Source organism: Oryctolagus cuniculus, chromosome 14 (genome assembly GCF_051225735.1).
Source record: "Oryctolagus cuniculus isolate XC-2025 breed Fujian yellow rabbit chromosome 14, ASM5122573v1, whole genome shotgun sequence".
NCBI lineage: Eukaryota > Metazoa > Chordata > Mammalia > Lagomorpha > Leporidae > Oryctolagus > Oryctolagus cuniculus.
The window spans coordinates 88,193,344-88,212,730 of record NC_142880.1 but is presented as its reverse complement, the minus strand read 5'-3'; the positions used below and the strand labels follow the sequence as shown (position 1 = coordinate 88,212,730).

General features: G+C 39.0%; 1 long non-coding RNA gene across 2 annotated transcripts; it reads left to right on the top strand.

The window, feature by feature from the left end:
* Nucleotides 1-5,573: 5,573 nt before the first annotated feature.
* LOC149122423 (uncharacterized) lies at nucleotides 5,574-18,172 on the top strand. Of its 2 annotated transcripts, none has more exons than XR_016220822.1 (2): nucleotides 5,574-5,713; nucleotides 7,420-7,614. It is a non-coding gene; the product is annotated as an uncharacterized LOC149122423 (long non-coding RNA). The 2 variants fall into 2 exon arrangements; XR_016220821.1 differs by lacking the exon at nucleotides 7,420-7,614 and adding an exon at nucleotides 17,765-18,172 and having other exon boundaries at nucleotides 5,582-5,713.
* Nucleotides 18,173-19,387: the final 1,215 nt, after the last annotated feature.

Below are 19,387 nucleotides of genomic sequence, written 5' to 3'. Positions count from 1 at the left end.
GTCATGATTCACCACATGCAAACTCCGTGATGAATACTCACAAGAGAATGGCTGTTTGGTAGCGAGCAATGGATAGGAGGGCTCAGTTACATTTTTACCTTTATTACGAACACTTCAGAAAACATGGAAAAATAATAAATGTAGAAAGAAAACAGAAATCATCCATCTGTTACAACCTAGGTAAACTATTTTCCTGTTTATGCCACATGCAGATATTCACAGCAGGTAAAATAATTATTTTACCCTAACTTTTTCTTTACCAAGTGATATGTAAGGAATACTTTCCCACATCACTCAAATCATTCAGAAACATTAATTTAACAGGTAATGACACTCCATCTTATGAATATATTTTTCTTTGTTATTTTTATTTCAAGTGGTTCTTTATTTTTGTAGAGTTTGTAGAACACTGATAGTAGTTTTAGATGTATTTTAAGATTAGATCAAATAATATATCAATGTTAAATAATACATCAATTTTAAAAGCCTTCCATTATTTTCATCCCCAGAAGTAATCATTAATTTTTATGCATCCTTCTAACACTTTTCTACGCATTTACACATTCATATATGTGAGTGTTCAGAAAGCATATTTTTGTGGTTTATGCTGCTTTATAATTTATTGAACAAAACATTTATTATTGATTGTTCAAGTTGTTTCCAATTTTTATTTTCATAAATAATGAGTCACTTTGCACATAAATGGTTAAAGCATATTTGCACCTTTTTTTAGGTAAATTAATAGGATTATTGGGTCAAAGACTATAGTGTCTTCTTCAAGAAGAGAAGATGGACACACATTTCATCATTACAAGATGGATGTTTTAGCAATGCCAGAATGTACTCCTCTGTCTAATAAACAAGAGAAAATGAAAAGCAAATGGAAATTTTGGGAGAAAGGTATAGAGCAAACCATGAGGCAGGCTAAAACAGGACATCATTCTGAGTGATTGATGGAGCATAACAAGCAGTTTTGATGAAATTACCAAGCCAAATCTTTTACCAACAGGGAGTTCTGGGAGAGGAGATCGACTATCTTAACACGTAAGTAGTGCTCTATGTTTAAATCGCTACAATCACTCCAGCTTCAGGCATCTGTTTTCATTGTATATACCCTGTTTTCTTCATTCTATGTTATACTGCTTGTAGCTTAGCATTCTATTGCTACTTTTTCTTCAAAATTCATTCTATCAGTAGGTTTGTGATTCAAACCGTTTTGTGTGTTTAAAATTTAGAGTAGAGTATTTAAGGTTGGTAATGAGTTTGTTTAGGCTGCTGCTTTTTATAACGAACTTAGCTTCTATTGCTTAAAAATCTGAATAGATGTTTATTAACAACTATACTTTAAAAATATACAGTGTCACAAAATAACCCCTGTTCATTTAATTTAATGTTCTTAATTCAGAAATAAAACTCTTAATCCATTATGTCCCATAATTCTATAAATAGGACACCTCTAAACACTTAAATTGAACAATAAATATGCCACTTATGGTAACTTTGAAATAAACACTAAGTATTTAGGGCTCTATTCTTTTAAAAAATAATTGGTGAATAATTAAAGAAGTCAATAACATTTTAAAATTCCTTGTGAAAATGGCATAAAGTTTACCACAAAAGTTACTTTTACCAAATATTCAACTGAACAAAAGTTTATATATGTAACTAATATATAAGAAATGCATTCATGAAAATATTTTCTAGAACTAGATTGGTTTTTTATTTTGAGGAATGCACTATATTTCAAATTATAAATGTTCAAAATATTTGTCATATAAATAGGACAGTGGGACAATGTATACTGCATAGTAATATTTAGTGTACTGGACAAACTGATTTGTTGCTACATATAATTATTTGTTGATGAGATGTAACCTGTATGCTTGGGAAAAAGGTAGTCCTATAAATACTTGAGGTGGTAGAGAATCAACAAGCACACTATTTTTTGACAGTTCATTCAGTGGTTGTGATTCACTGGTATACCTTTGACATATTGGATTCCAATCTATAGGCAAGATGAGGGAAAGCAACTAGGTGACATCCTCTGAAACTCAGAATACTGATGAAAAAAACAAGCGAGAGGGTTGGATGACTACAAAGTTGATCCAAGTAATGGAATTCTCTGTTTTTTTTTAAAATATTTAGTTATTTATTTGAAATGCAGAGTTACAGAGAGGCAGAGGCAGAGAGAGAGAGAGGGAGGTCTTCTACCCACTGATTCACTCCCCAGGTGGCCGCAATGGCTGGAGCTGGGCTGATCCAAAGCCAGGAGCCAGGAGCTTTTTCTGGGTCTCCCACAAGGGTGCAGGGGCCCAAGCACTTGGGACATCTTCTACTGCTTCCCCAGGCCATAGCACAGAGCTGGATTGGAAGTGGAGCAGCTGGAACTTGAACCAGTGCCCATATGGGATGCCAGCACCACAGGCGGAGACTTTACCCACCATGCCACAGCACTGACTCCCAAATTCTTTTTGTAAAATGGTTGGGTGGAACTATCATAGAGTGGAAACACTTAGCAACATTTAACTATGGGAAAAAATAAAGAGTAGAGCCGTTGTGTCTCAACCAAAGTTTTTGGGTACCTAAAGCAATATTATTGGTAGTGTGGATAAATATGATTGATTGGTTTTCAAATATCCTACTTTTGTTAGAGGTAAAAGATGGTAGTGACCTTTGCTTACTTGAATAATTGATATTTGCATTGTAAGTGCATGAAGACTCATAAGCTTGTAAACTAAGATATGAAAGAGCTCATAAATTTGTTGGGTTTCAAGAGACATCTGCTCAGCATACCTAAGATGATGTAATAGGAAGCCATCAGGAGGAAGTTATAATATTCCCAGATATACTACTGTCCAAGATGATGTTGCACTGAACTTGAGAAGCCACATTATTCTCACATGATAAGAACAACAATGATATTAAAACAAGCTGCATCCATGTTGTATGAAACTGACATGCTATTATAAAAAATGTAACGTAACCTTTTGTTTGAAGTGGTTTCCTCATTTCTCATTTCCATCAAAAGCAATTGCTGAAGGCCTGAGATTCATAGCTATTTATATACTGTGCAACATATGAAAGTGTACCATATTTGCCCAATGTCCTATTTATAGAACAGCTTATACATGTAAAATGTACTATATAGCTCCACTGTCCTATTTGTAGGGAAATCTGCATTTTAATTTTAAGTGGCGAGAGCATATGTAAACTCTAGATTACATTTTTCCACCTAGTTTAATGTACCTGTGTCAATTTCATTGAAATATTCAGAACTGAAAACTTGGGACTTTAGTAGGTTAAGAAATGATGCTCAAGGAAAACTGAATCAGGTATCCTGATTTTACAATCACGTAGGTGATTTGCTTTCTAAATGACCCTGCTTAATTCCACTTTCCTTGAAATTAGCAAAAGAAAATATTCTAAACTTTAAAAAAATTGTTGGATATCAGGTAAACCTTTCTAGTAAGCAGTATCATTTCTTTTTGTCTCTTTGTCACTTGCAACAACACAGGCGAACCTGGAGGAGACTGTGTTAAGTGAAATAAGTCTGGCCCAGAAAGATACTGCATGTTATCACTCACATGTGGAATCTGAAAAGCTGGGATTCACAGGAACAGAGAGGAGGACAGTGGTTTCCAGGGGCTAAAGGTGAGAGATGGTGGCAGGAGAGATGTGCAAAGCCTTCAGAGTTCACACCAGAATGAGTGTGTCCTGGAGATGCACTGCACCCGCCATGGTTTCACTTCACCGCAATGGATCATGCAGAGTTGAGAACTGCTAAGAGAGTAGATCTTATTTTTCAGAGAATTGTTTCCAGCTGTATCTATAATTGACAAAGAATGTTGAATGTTTTCTGTGCACAATGTGATGTTTTGCTCTCTCTATATCTTGTGAGGAGATTATCACAGACAACCCAACTAACCTATCCATCAGCTCAGTCACCTCAGGGTCAGCTTATGCATCTTGTAAACCAGTGTTTTCACCCTCTGCACAATATCACCCCGTTTTATCATGTTCCATCCCCTGGCTACAATCATTTTAATACTGAGAACAGATCTTCCATGTTCCTACCACACACACACACACAAAGTGACAACAGGGTAAGGTAATGAGTTGTTAATCAGCTTGATTGTGAGAATCATTTCACAGTGTACACATACATTAAAATATCACTTTGTATACTACACATATAACCAATTTTTATTTATGAATTATACTTCAATAAATGAGAAAATGGAAAGACATGGCAAAAAAAAATCCATATGCCCTGAGAGAGGCAAGGAATCAGGCAGGCCTCTGAGCCCAAGCCTGTGCTCTGTCCTGTCCTTACTGGTCTCTGCTCTTCCCATCTCATGGGTCTTTCTTTCCCCAATGCTTCATATCAAGTATCTGTTAGGAGGAAAGAAGAAAAGTAAACTGCTAGAACATTCGCTCTGTAGCAGGCTGTAATCTTTGTTCACTCCTTTCTATTTCCTTCAGTTCATCAGCAAATCCAGCACCTTCAACCTTCATGGTATTTCCAAAATCCAGCCACCTCTTCCTGTCTCCCTCAGAACATGAGTGCCTCCTCCCTGGATTACTGCCTCGGTCTCATCCGTTGACTCCCTGCTTCTGCCTTGCCTTACACCTTAACGACAGCATGGGAATCAGTGATCCTATTTCCTTCAGCTATCAGACCATGTCCTACTTCTGCTTAGAATTTCAAGAGGCTCTTGTCTCATGCAGAGTTAACCCCAGCACCCTTACACTATCCCTCAAAACACTACAGAATCTGCAGCCCTTCTGTTGCTCTGACTTCGCCCATTCCAGTCCTTACTCCCTGATTCTGCTTCAGCGCCCTGGTGCCTGCGTGAAGTCGAAGCTGTGTTCCTTCTTTGGAGCCTTCGCACTGGCTTTTTCCTCTGCCAGAAAGGCTACTCCACCAAAGACCTACATGGCCAGCGGGAGACCACCGCTCATCCTCTTGTATGATGAAATAGAGCGCTGTGTGGTACTGACGAGCACACAGCTGTATGCTTGTCTGTCTCCTCAACCCCTGCCTTCCCACTGTTTTTTCCTCTAAGAGGTCAGGAATATTGCCTGTGTTGTGTATTGCTGAGTTCCCAGCTCCTGGAAGAATGCCTGGCACAAAGCAGACCTCAATAAATGAGTGTGGAATGAAAGAATGATTCTGTACAACAATCTAGGAGGTAAATATTTTTACCTCTTCTATTTTTACCAATGAGGTCAACATTGTTCAGAAAGATACTATAATTTGTGAGCATGCAGACAGCTCCCAGGAGGTAGAAACAAATACAGGCACCAGGAAGCTTTCCCAGTCAGGATAGAAAGAAGCCAGGACAAGAGTTACACAATGGTTCTGCAGATAAATCATATATTACTACCCTCTCTTTTCTAACATTTGAATTAATTTGGAAAGAGGTTATTTAGGAACAGGCAGTGTCTTACCCTGAGGAAGTATGTTTTTAATGGACTTTCAGACACACTGGCAGGCTCTGTTGGGCGGAGGCTTGGGGCAGGGACAAGCTATGCTGCTAGTCTGCTAGTCAGAGGGTGAGGCCTCCTGTTGACTGCTGCCTGTAAACTCTGGAAGAAAAAAGTATTGGCCAAGCTCACTTCCACAAAAAATCTGCTTATGTGGCGCGCTGGCCCCAGTGCAGAGGACTTTCTTAAATCTTCTTTCTTCTAACTTTGGAAAGAAGATTTGGGGGTGAGTATTTATTGGATCTTTATTTTGTTGTGTCTGATCTGCTAGTAAGCCTCTTCCCTATAGGAAAAAATAAGGGTCTGGTGTAATCTTTAATGGATCTTTTTAGGGATATGAGAATTGGTAGGAAAAGTCAATGAAGGGACAAGTGCCCAGAAATCAGAAAACACTATAGATCTAACAGAGAACAAAAGGGAATCAAAGTTATAGGGAATATTTTGACCTTTTTAAACATAGGTTTATTTAATAGAAAAATGTGCCTAAGGTTCTTCAAGTTGTCTTCCTTTTCAAGGAAGTACTAAGTGTTAGCCATTGTTCTGTCACTAGAATTAGCATTTTCCCTGCTATTCTATTTCCTCAACTGAGTCTTAAATGTAAGAAACCCTCTTCTTACATACGTGCGACCACCTAGTTCTGAAATTCCAGTCATCATTCTGCTCTCCGGTTTCAGTGTTCTGTGCTTTCAATATGTGCACGTTGAGTCTGTCAGCAGTGGACAAGTAGAGTAAGCCTCCAAGGCCAAAAGTGTCTCATCAAGGGTACATCGGTTTTCTTTCAATCACATTAGGTTAGAGAGTCACTGTTTGCATCAGGCACTGAGGACACATTCCCTCGCACCAAGACTCCTCCTGTACAATCCCATCAAATGTCCCCTAGAAGTGGCAGTGGGTGTAGAGAATACTACTATTTCTATTTGTGGCCAATAATTTTGTAGGGTAAGTAGGCTAAAAAAAGAATACTTTAAAAACATATTGCTGAAACTTACAGTATTTTAATTGTTAAAGTTGGATAAACAGCACTGGGAGAAATGGTGCCACATTCATTGCCAATATTAATGAAAAGAGAAAACCAAATGTTATCATTATTTTAATCTGAGATGATTATATTAAAGGAAAAACTTCTTAGATTTGTGAATAGTTTCAGGGGCTTTGGAGATAGATGATATTTTATTTAAATGCATTTCACATATCAAAGGTTTTCTTTTTAATCTTTTTTTTTTTTTTTTTTTTTTTTTACTTGAAAGCCAGTAAGAGCTGATCCGTCTGCTGGTTTACTCTCCAAGTGGCTACAACAGCCAACAGCCAGGGTTGGGCCAGGCCAAAGCCAGGAGACTGCAACTCCACCTAGGTCTCCCATGTGGGTGACAGGGCCCCAAACACTTGTCCCATCTTCCTCTGCTTTCCCAGGTGCATTAGCAGGGAGCTGGATCAGAAGTGGAGCAGCTGGGACTTGAACTGCTGCCCATATGGGATGCCAACATGCGTGGTGGTTGCTTAACACACCGTGCCACGATGCCTGCCCCAAGGGTTTCCTTTTATTTGATTAGTGGTAATACTTTTAGATTTCTAAAGCTCCAAAATATTAACCACTTTTAGTTATTGTTTGCAAATATGGTGGTCCTTCAAAAAGCTCATGGAATAATACAACCAAAATCTGTTTATTTTGGTGCAAACTTTTTTTTGAAATCCATGCATAGTTTTCATAATACGTATTTACATGAACTTTTTGAGGACTCCTTGTATGCATGGAATTTGAAAATATCCCGAACCAAGACTAACTTATAACAAATCTGTCAGTGACTTGATGTTGGGATCCCTAGCCTCCAGAACAGAAAGAAATAAATGTTTGGGATGGGTGTTGTGGTGCAATGAGTTATGCCAGTTTTCAGAATATGGGTTTGAGTCTCAACTGTTTTGCTTCTGATTCAGATTCCTGGAAAGGCACAAATACCTGGGCCTTGTCACCCATGTGGAAGAAGGAGTTCTGGGCTCCTGGTTTCAGCTGTTGTGGCCATTTAGGCAGTGAACCAGTGGATGGATGATCTCTTTCTTTTCCTGTCTGTCTCTCCCCTCTGTCTCACTCTTCCTTTCAAATAAATGAATAAATCATTTGTAAAAAAAAAATGGAAAAGAAGTGACTGTTTGATTACCCATTCACCTTATGGTATTTTGTTGTAACAGCAGTAACAGACTAAGACAATGGCCCTTCTTCCACCCTACTAACTTCTACATCTTGTCAGTCTTCATGCCTTGGCTTTTGGGGCATACCAGGGTTCTGGTTTCTCTCTGCTTATCCACTTACTACTCTTGTCTTCTGCGGTTTTCTTTACAAGGAATTCCTATAGCAGCAACAAAAGATTCAAGCCCACATGTTGCTCCTCTCCTCTACTCTGACTGCACTTAAGAGAGAAGCCACTTGCTCCTACTTGTAAATACATAAATAATTCTAGTCTGTCAGTAAAAACTCTGGAGGAAGGCATGGGCCACTGTGAACTTTTCTTGGGTTGAGTTTTGCATAATCTCATAGTGAATGAAGTTGTCCACAGTTCAGTGAAAACTCAGAGAGTTCTCTACCAAAGTCTTCCCAAGGTGGGAGTGAATAGTAAAACTTTTACCTCCTTCACTGATAGACCTATGCCAAGGACTCAAGGTTCAATGGGCTACATGCTTAATTTGATTCTCAAATAACCAGAACCTTGTTGCTGAGCAGTCAAAAAAGCTAAATTGTTATATAATTAAAAGCATCTTTTGCCTGTCAGCACGCTGTGAGAATCAGCACGTTTGTCTAACAGAAGGGCAATGTAATTAAAGAAGTTCTGAATAATAGAATTAGGAACTCACAGAGGGACGTGCTTACCCATTATGTATCCTACTTAAACCAGTCATTCTTCAGAGCCTCCACAAACCCCATGACCAAGAAGATGACTAGGTGCTTGATTGGTTTGATACAAATAAAGGACACATTTTTTGCTTCCCAATAAAATATTCATTGAACATTAATAAGCAGGACTCAGTAAATATCACTTTAGGTTTTCCAAGTCTCCTGTAATTCATTCATTCAACGAGCTACCTGATAATGAATGTGTATAGTCACTGTAGGAAACGCAGAGGTAAGTGAGAAATATCTTCTTTGGACTAGAAATTGACAATTCAGTTACATGATTAAACTCGCTTTTAAATAACTATGCTGTAAGTGGAAAGTAAGTGATGAAACAATTGTCCAGATAAAATGCTATTTACTTTCATTTAGGATTTTAGATACCAGGATAGACTAGGTGGAGTAGAATAAGAGGAAGACAAAGGAGTTAAATAGTATTTGGTAGGTAATGTCTACTCAAATTCATTCATTCATTCAACAGTTCCTTATTACTTGCTCACAAAATGCAAGGAAGTGGGGAGCACAGTAGCCACAAAACACACAGTGATCTGACCCGTACGCAGCTCTGAGCGCACTGGGAGATAATTGCAAGAACACTGAGAAGCACCAAAGTACTGTGTGGGCATTGTAACCTGGCAGAATCCAGGCAGTGTTGCGTTCCCTCTGCCCTGAAGACACCCTGTGCTTCCATTTTCCTAGCCAGTAAGCCCTGGAATGTGACTGCTGGGTTGAAAACGTCCGATCCAATACAAAAGGTTCATTGATGAATCATAGACCATATTTGTGTTTTATATACTAAGAGTCCAATGTACACTCAGAAAAGAATTAGGATAGTCAAGCATATGTTGTTCATTCAGCTGACCATGAATGTAGCTTAAGATTGAATACTGCGGCCGGCGCCGCGGCTCACTAGGCTAATCTTCTGCCTTACGGCGCCGGCACGCCGGGTTCTAGTCCCGGTCGGGGCGCCGGATTCTGTCCCGGTTGCCCCTCTTCCAGGCCAGCTCTCTGCTGTGGCCAGGGAGTGCAGTGGAGGATGGCCCAAGTGCTTGGGCCCTGCACCCCATGGGAGACCAGGAGAAGCACCTGGCTCCTGGCTTCGGATCAGTGTGGTGCACAGGCCGCAGTGTGCCGGCTGCGGCGGCCATTGGAGGGTGAACCAACGGCAAAGGAAGACCTTTCTCTCTCTGTCTCTATCTCTCACTGTCCACCCTGCCTGTCAAATAATTAAAAAAAAAAAAAAAGATTGAATACTGGGTACTATTTCTCACTTGTACAAAATAATCCTCTTCACAAAGGCCAGATAAATATACCATGTGCTTAGACTAAGCCCTTTAGGGTGCTGGTGAAGTGGCCTTCTGTTGGTCAGCTGAGCCCTTGGCTGGGATGCAGCAGGACTGCAGGTAATGAACGAAGTGAGATCTTTAATGCTGTGTAAACATAAGCATGGACTTCCATAGTCGGTCAATCATTTATTCCGAGCAAAAAATAAATAAATAAATAAACCTCCTTAAAAGATATCTTTCAATATACTAGGGTTCTGTATAAAAGGAGGATTCCATTATGGCATATTGTTTGTAAATTTTACTTTGAAAAAAAAAAAAAACTCATTTTCTTAAAACGCCACATGGACTTCAAATATTGATGTGATTACTGCATTTGTCCACTAATTTTTTGTCCGTTCATTCTGTAAACACCCGGTATAGTGTGTTAGATCCTGCACTTACGGTTATAAGAGGTGAATTAAAGTATAGCCCTGAAGGGGTGTCCACAGTCCAGGTATCAAAGCACAGCTGAGGAAGAAATCAATACCCAAAGCTTAAACTATTGGCCTCAAGGGAAGGGGATCTTAAAGGAAAGTAACAGCCATTAGTGGGCCCAACATTGCCATGGACATGCCCGATCAAGGTGAAAGCTAAAGGGAGAGCACCCGGAGGCTTATGGGGAAAGAAATTCAGAAACGTTCATATTTAGGCCTGATTAAATATTAGTTCAACAAGACTTTTATGCTGAACGTCTTGGTGTAGTTTTTTGTTTTGCTGCTTTTGTTTTTTACTAAGTGGTTAAAATAGAAACACATGGACTGTGGGATTTCAATGCTTTCTCCAAATAGAACCCTTCTGGGGGCCCCGTCTTCAATCTGAGGCTCAAGGCTGATTAAAGCACTGTTTATTAAGAGCAAGCTTGCTCTGGGAGGGAGGGCAAACTCTAAATCTTAAGAGCAAATGTGGAGGAAAAGTCAGAAGTGTAACACTGTGGTTTGGGGGTCCCCCAAAGGCCCATGTGTTAAAGGCTTAGCCCTAGTGGGGTGCTGTGGTGAGAGGGAGGAAACTCCATTCCATTACGGGGTTCTGAAAATGGGGCCTTTAGGAAGTGATTGCAGTGACGTTGTTTCAATTTGGAGACCCTGTGACCAGATTAAGATAGCTTTATCAGACACAAAATGGACATAGATGGCAGGCATGTCTCTTCTTCTTCGTGTGCCGTGTGGCCCTTTTTCTGCACACATCTGCCTTTGCCATCCTCTGGCCTCAACAGGGGGCTGCACCTCACCAAGTGGTGAGCCGTGCTGATCTTGAATTGTGAACCTCCAAAACCGTGAGCCAGGATAACCCCTTTTCTTCATAAGTAGTCTGCCCTTAGCGTTTATCTGCAGTGAAGAGAAGCTAATACATACAGTATTGTAGCAGTTACACACTTTACCAAACACCCATAATTACCAACGAAACAGGCAAGCATTACATCTGGGTACATTTATGAATCAGTTGCCTTAAGAGTCCAGCTTCATTTAACAAAAAGAGAGACAGCACATGCGTTAAAAGTCATGAAATCATGACCAATGTCTCCCTTGCCACTTATTCCTTCTTACATATCCATATCCTTGGCAAGGATTCTCTTATGGAACTTATATTATTCTACAACTGACATATAGAGGGGTTAATGATCTGATTCAAATACATTACCTCGGGACAGTGGAACTGGTGCTGGGCTTAACGCCAATGCTCAGCCTACCATTTGACTTCCTAACTGCTCTTGGACAGCACTTTCCAAACTGAGCTAAACTAGAAAGGAAATGAACTCTGAGTCACCTCATAACGGATCCAAAACACCTCAGTTCAGTCCCACCACGGTCCCCAGCTTAGAGTGACCAAAGGCCAAGAAATCTCATGCGTCTCCTGTATGGCAGGCTGAAATAACGACAATCTGCCTGGAGTGGCAGAGAAATCCCCTCCGCCTCTTCTTACCCTCAAGAGCCAGGAAGCTCCATTTCCTACTGCTGCACTCATTCATGGGGCAGAAGATTCTGGTTTTGTGGCCACTGTTGCCTTTTGTATTATTAGTTCACATGAATTTACTTCTTACTCTAATTGTCCAGTGTGGTGAGTTTTGATAAATGTATAATTTGATGTAACAACCACCCCTGGTGAGACACAGGACATTTTCACCACTTGAGAATTTCCCCTAATGCTCCTTCAAATCGGTTCCCGTCCATCCGTAACAGATGCACAGCACTGACTTCTACCTTCACAGAGAGTTTTGCCTGAACTAGCACTTCATAAAAGGTGTCATACAATATTCTCATTTGTGTCTGTCTTCTTTCCTTTACCAGACTTTTGAGAGTCAGACATGTTATTGGGAGTATGTTGCATCGTGTGAATAGAACAAATTGTTTTTCCATTATCCTGCTGGTCAGCATCAGGGCTATTTAGAATAAGCTGCCATAAATATACCTGAGCAAGTCCTGCCCTCTTCTCAGGTCAGTATTGAAAAGACTTAACGAGCAAGTAGATGTTTAACTTTGTAGAAATATTTCTAAAATGGCAAAATTGCTCTCTTTGAAGGCTGCATCATTCTATCCTTCGAACAATGTGAGAGAACTACAGTTGGTTCATGTCCTCAGCAAAACTTGCTATAATCAAACTTTTTAAAAAAGAATGTTAGCCAATCTAATAGATACAGTGGTACCTCACTGTGATTTTACTCTGTATTTCCCTGTTGACTAATGCATTGATGACTTTTTATATTTATATTAGCCATTCTTATATTTCTCATTGTAAAATGTCTGTTCAAGTCTTTTGCCCGATTTTAAATTAGGTATCCTCATATTCCCGAAACCTTTGTCATATATAGGCATGAGTTTTATGAATATCATCTATAGTCTGTGGCTTGCCTATTTTTTATTTTATTGGTATCTTTGGCTTTTGAAATATGATAGGATTTTGGTTTATTTACTTTTCCATACATATATTCAAATGTTTTAGCACCACTCCTATTTATTTTCATGGATCAGAATATTTAATATTTTTTCACGTATGCATATATACTTTTTAAAAAACATTAATATAACAAAGTGCAGGATTCATAACAATAACTATACACCAAATGATATGGCATCCACACAATTTTTATACTGTATATAATAAATTATATATAGTATAGGCCGGCGCCACGGCTCACTAGGCTAATCCTCCGCCTAGCGGCGCCGGCACACCGGGTTCTAGTCCAGGTAGGGGCGCCGGATTCTGTCCCAGTTGACCCTCTTCCAGGCCAGCCCTCTGCTGTGGCCAGGGAGTGCAGTGGAGGATGGCCCAGGTGCTTGGGCCCTGCACCCCATGGGAGACCAGGAAAAGCACCTGGCTCCTGGCTCCTGGCTCCTGCCATTGGATCAGCGCAGTGCGCCGGCCGCAGCGCGCCAGCCGCGGCGGCCATTGGAGGGTGAACCAACGGCAAAGGAAGACCTTTCTCTCTGTCTCTCTCTCACTGTCCACTCTGCCTGTCAAAAAAAATAAATAAATAAATAAAAAATAAAAAATTATATATAGTATATATATACTTATATATAAGTATCTATAATAAAAATGTAATATGTAGAATATTCTACATTTATATATAAACTTACATAAATAAGAGAAAACATATGATATTTGTCTGGGTCTGGTTTATTTCAGTTAGCTCTTCAGTTCTATTCATTTTATTGCAAATGTCAGAATTCCATTATTTTTATGGCTGAATAATATTCCATATTACCACCACTTCTTCAAGATTTCATTGAGCTACTTTAGAACATGTGTTACATATATGTGTGTGTGTGTGTATATATATATATATACACATATACATATGTGTGTATGTGTGTGTGTGTGGTGTGCATCAATTATATAATTGAAAGTCTATTTCTGGACTTTATTTTTTCCCATTGATCCATTTGTCTAACCTTCCTTACCCAAAATGGGCAGGCACTATCAAATATGATGAGGGCCCAAACATCAGGGAAAAGTGAATATTCTATCTCTTTCTCTCTCTATTTCTCTCTCTCTCTCTCTCTCTCTCTCTCTCAGTATATATATATATACTGAAGCTGGGACACCCTTCTCCTATGCTTAGACTTAAGAACTCTAATTTCTTTTTTGGAAGATTTATTTATTTGAAAGACTGAGTTACAGAGAGAGAGAAGACAAGACAGATAAAGAGAGAGAGAGAAATCTTCTATCCACTTGATCACTCCCAAAATGGCCACAATGGTCAGAGCGGGACAGTTAGAAGTCAGGAGCCAGGAGCTTCATCTGGGTCTCCCATGGGTCCCACCTGGACCATCTTCTGCTGCTCTCTCAGGCACATTAGCAGGGAGCTATATTGGAAGTGGAGCAGTCAGAACTCAAACCAGTCCCCTTATGGGATGCCAGCATCGCAGGCAGCAGCTCTACCTGCTACACAGCATCGTAGGCCCTGGAACCTGAGTTTTTTGAGCCTTTCATCTCCAGGAGTTACACCAGTGGCTCTCCATGTTCTCAGGCCCTTGGCCTTGGACTGAGAGTTAGACCATTGGCTTCCTTTGTTCTCCAGGCTGCAGAGAGAACTTCTCACACTCTATATGAAGGTGAGTCAATTCCTAAAACACCCTCTCTGTTATATTTATCAATTGATTGAATGAGTGACCAATAGATATTGTTGGTTCTCTGGTTCTCTGTCTGGAGAACTTGAACAATACACATGACCACATAAATCTATTGATCTTTTATGCTTTCTAATATAAGAATTAAAATCAATAAATTTCACTCTAATCACAGATTTATTTGCTGCTTACACAATTTCTAGTTGCATTTTCATATAATTCAAGACATTACTTGAAGATTTCCATTGTGAGTTCTCTGACCAATTTACAAATATGTTGTTTAATTTCCAAATTCACTGGGATTTTCTAAATATCTTGTAGTTATTGACTTTTAATGTAACTCTGTTGTAGTTGGTAAGATTTCAATCTCTTGAAATTTATCAGTAATTATTTTTATGGCTCGGCCTACAGTCTCTCTTGGTGAATGTCCTGTTCACTTGGTAGAGTATTTATTGTGAAGTTGTTAGGTGAAGTGTTCCATAAATACCTATTTGGTTTAGGTGGGTGGTAGTTTTATCTATACAAATACGATTTATATTCTTTATGCTATTTTTGTATATTTTACTACTGTACATGTTATAAATTACAAATTAATTGTTAATATTTTTACTTTACTCAGCTATCTTTTATGGAATTAAGAAATGAGAAAAAGTATTTTATGGAAAATATTTTTCCATAAAAAAGGCCTTGAGAACTACCATTAACATTTCAGGCTAAATGTCTCTTGGTGATGAACTATCTTAGCTTTTTTGTTTAAATGTTGTTATTTCACCTTAATTTATGTAGAAAAACAATTTCTAGGTTGACTTATCTTTTTCTTTCAGTGCTTTAAAGAGGCTGCTTCATTCTCTTCTGGGTTGACTTGTCGAGCAAAAGGAAGCAATAATTCTCAGTGTTCTCCTTTATATAATGTGTCTTTTCTGGATAAAGACATTTTCTTTATTTTGGCTTTCAACAACTAGCTGTGGTATGGCTAATGTTATTTTACTTATATTTATTCTACTTGGGGTTTCCAGCTGTCATTAGCTCTGTTGATTGATATTTTTCACCAAATTTTGAAATCTTTGGATCATTATTTCTTCAAATAGTTTTCTTCCCCAATATTTCCATCCTCTTTTTTATTCTCATAAGTAGATGGGTCCAACTCTGTTTTGTAAGTTTTCCCCTCCCTGTGTTTGCTTCAGTCTACATCACTTCTAGTAGCTTTTCACAAAATTTAGTGGATTTCTTCTGCAGCTTACAATCTGCTATTAAGCTCACTGTGTGAACTTTTCCTTTTAGATGGGTGTATTTTTGTAATTAACATTTTCATTCTGTTTTTTCTATAATTTCTAGTTGTCTGCTAAGATATTCTGCCTGTTGACTGTATCCTCTTTTTTTATATGTATATATAAACCATCTAACATTTTTGTAAGTTTTTTCAAGACTTTGTCTAATTCAATTATCTGAATCATCTCTGGTTCTGTTATATTGACTGTTTTTTCTTCTGATTATGGTTCACCTTTCCTGCTTTTAAACTTCTGTGATGATGTGGAGTGCTGTGAACATGCATTACTAAGGGTCTGTACTTATTGTTTCTCTGACAAATAGCAATCTTTTCCCCAACCTTGGAAGGCAATTGATTGACAAATAGATAAAGTTCGTCCTACTACAGACTTTGCTGAAGATCTTAGTTAGGTCTGGAATAATGCCTATTCCAGAGCTAATGCAGCAGTCTTCTAAGTAATGACCTTCCTGGCTGGCGCCACAGCTCAATAGGCTAATCCTCAGCCTGTGGCACTGGCACACTGAGTTCTAGTCCTGGTTGGAGCACCGGATTCTGTCCTGGTTTTCCCTCTTGCAGGCCAGCTTTCTGCTGTGGCCCAGGAGTGCAATGGAGGATGGCCCAAGTCCTTAGGCCCTGCACCTGCATGGGAGACCAGGAGAAGCATCTGGCTCCTGGCTTCAGATCAGCACAGTGCGCTGGCTGCAGCGTGTTGGCCATGGCGGCCATTGGAGGGTGAACCAACAGTAAAGGAAGACCTTTCTCTCTGTCTCTCTCTCTCACTGTCCACTCTGCCTGTCAAAAAAAAAAAATGACCTTTATGATGTCTCAACTGAGCACCAGATCACCTGGTACGTTCAGTCAAGTCTCTCTACCCTGAAAGTTGGGAATCCCAACATCTCCCAACCCTGTGCTACTTCCAGAATGTCATTCTATTAAGAGTATTCAGTAATTATTCTTGCCAGACTGACAGGGTCTCAATTACACATGCACAGTAAACCACAGACTGACACCTATCTTCATATTGCTGAAATACCTTCCCAGTACAGCGTTATACACTCTGACACTCTATCTTGCAAGTGGAGTGACAAACGCTCTGCAGAATGTCTAGTGTAATTTAAAGAAGCATGGGTTCTAGATCCACCTTCCTTTCTTACCTCCACTGCTCCACCTAAGGGACAATTTTATGACTATTTACTCTTCTGCACAACATAAGTAGGGTTTGCATAGGTCCCATTCATGGTGCTTGCCCCATGTCCTGGCATAAATTTAAAACTTCCAGAACTTTCCAGCCTGGATAATAAATTATCTAATCACTCTATCCATAAGAGATTCTGATCTTTAAAGACATGGCACTCTCACTCCATGAATGGGTTACATATCACTTTGGAAGTTATCAGAGACTCCTGGAGGTGGAGCTTATAATTATGCACAGGAGAAAAGTTAGAATGGTTCAACAATCCAGGCGGTCAAACTCCCACAGTCTCATGCCATCTAAGGCTACCTTTGCAGGAACACTTTGTTTTATTGCTTCTTCTCATGTTCCCAAAACAAGGCAAGAAGTGTTAACTACCAATAAAATGTCTCCTCTATGGGAGGGAGGACAAGAGGGTGGTCATGAGGAGAAATGTATAGGTCTCAAATTTCAGACTTTGGTAAGCTGGGTTATGTAAGAGTTTCAGTACAGAGGGAACTATAGACATGTGCATGTGTGATTTTCCTCTTCAATTGCAACAGAATGCATTTACAACCTTTAGTAATAGATGCATAGTTCTACGCATGACAGAGAAAAGATTAGCAGGTATAAAACTGGGCAAAATGTTTGAAGCAGTTATTTTTCAGGCATTGGAAAACAGACAGCTTAACCCTGTGATTCTTGAGAAAAAGCATGAGAAAGCTTATAGAGCCAGTTCTCGCTTCCCTTTCCTTTGATTTATTTCCTCTCATGTTTGAAAGACTGCTTCATTCTAAACACAAGAATTATCATTGTGTGTATGCTATGTATGGACGTGAGAGAATATGGAAGAGAAGTGAAAGAGATAAAAAAAAAAAAAGAAGAACAAATACATTTTTCCACTTTTCTTGATAGGCACATTAAGTTGACGTCATCTTTTCCCTAAAAAGATGGAGAAATGGTGTTCAGGTTCTATTCCAGCCAGTTACATCTTTTGTTATATTGTATTCCTTCATTAAGGGCCCTTGTGTGATGCATGAAAGTAAAACGCTTTCTTTTTTAAAGGTTGTTTACTTCATTATAACCATTATGAATACTAATCAGCTGGGGAAGAAAAAGAAGGAAAGATCACTTGAAGACAAACAGAAAAAGTTTGTTAAAGGCAACTGCTTTGTACTAGTCCTTGAAAACGATTTTGCCCATATCCTGTCTTAAAAGGATTTGCAACAACAAGCATCCCCAACTCTCTTCTCTTGGTCCCTTGATTCTATTTAACAGTTGTTCCAGAACATTTTACAGCCATTCAGCTTTGCCTCCATTGATTTCTTTAGCTGAGCTGAAAAAATATGTTCACAAAATGTTCTCATGCCATTGGAGTATCAAGTACAAGTACATTATGTTTTTGAAAAAATCAAAACATCATTTGTTAACAGCCGTGGGCAGGTAGAAAATATTAAAGGAGAACTTTTAAAATTCTTCTCTATTTATTCTTTGTTCTTAAATAGACAGATAGGAAACAGGTACTGTCCTTTGGGTAATATAAATAAATAATGGTGTATAATTGACAGATTTCTCATAATGGCTTGATTGGTTGGATGTCATCTATACATAAGTGGGCAGGAGGTGTAAATGGATAAACCAATGATGCAGTTTAGGTCATATACGAATGCAATATTAATGAACCCCAGTGATAAGACAGGCACTCCTGAAACCTTCAGAGTTCTGGTGAAGATGTTTGCAATTCAGATACTAGAGGGCTGCATCTCCTTGAATTCTACACCATGTGGATGTATGAATACTGATCAGGGCAGAAATTAGTATAGCTTTGTTAGGCATTTTATGAAAATCCTACACTTATAACCTTCCATCAATTAAAAACAGTGATAAACTTCCTTCAATTAGTTTATTAATCCTGAATTCAAGCCAGTATTCATTTGACCTAAATCAAATACAAATTGGTAAGAACTGAAGGGCTTTTCAGAACCAAGAAATGAGAGAGTCAATGAACACGGGGACCAGCACTTTTTGGCCCCTGCCAGCTAACCTTTACCCTGTACCTTGTTGAGAACTGGTGTCAAACACCAGTTACTGTGGCAGTGGATGGCAAATTCACACAAACATTGGATCATCATTGCTTCTCCCATTTCATATCCAGTCCACCAAGAAATCCTGTTTACTCTAACCTTAAATATATCTGACCAGTTATTGCCACCACTGCTCTGACCTGTTTCTAATCCTTGATTCTCTACAGCCTACTCTTGATCCAGCGGCTGGAGTAATCATTTTAAAACTGAGGCAGATCACGTAGCTCATTGGCTTGAAATCTCAGAATAGCTCTTTGTTTTCCATATTTTTTTTAAAAAAGTTGTTTTTTTTCCATAATAACATATATGATTTGAATGTTCCGGTGCAGAACCATCAATATTAGCCAATAATCACAGCATATGGCCCAATGACTAGTCCATGTTTACTCACAGGGAAGAATAGGCCACTATCAACATCTAAAAGATAGGGATTTACAGAACTAGAAAGTCTCTCTCACTTCCAAATGCCTGCATTCTTCTTGCTGATAAATAATAGAAATTCAAGCTAGAGAAGCTTTTAAAGAAGAAAAAAAAGATTTATTTATTTATTTGAGAGGTAGAGTTACACAGAGGCAGAGGCGGAGAGAGAGACAGAGACAGAAAG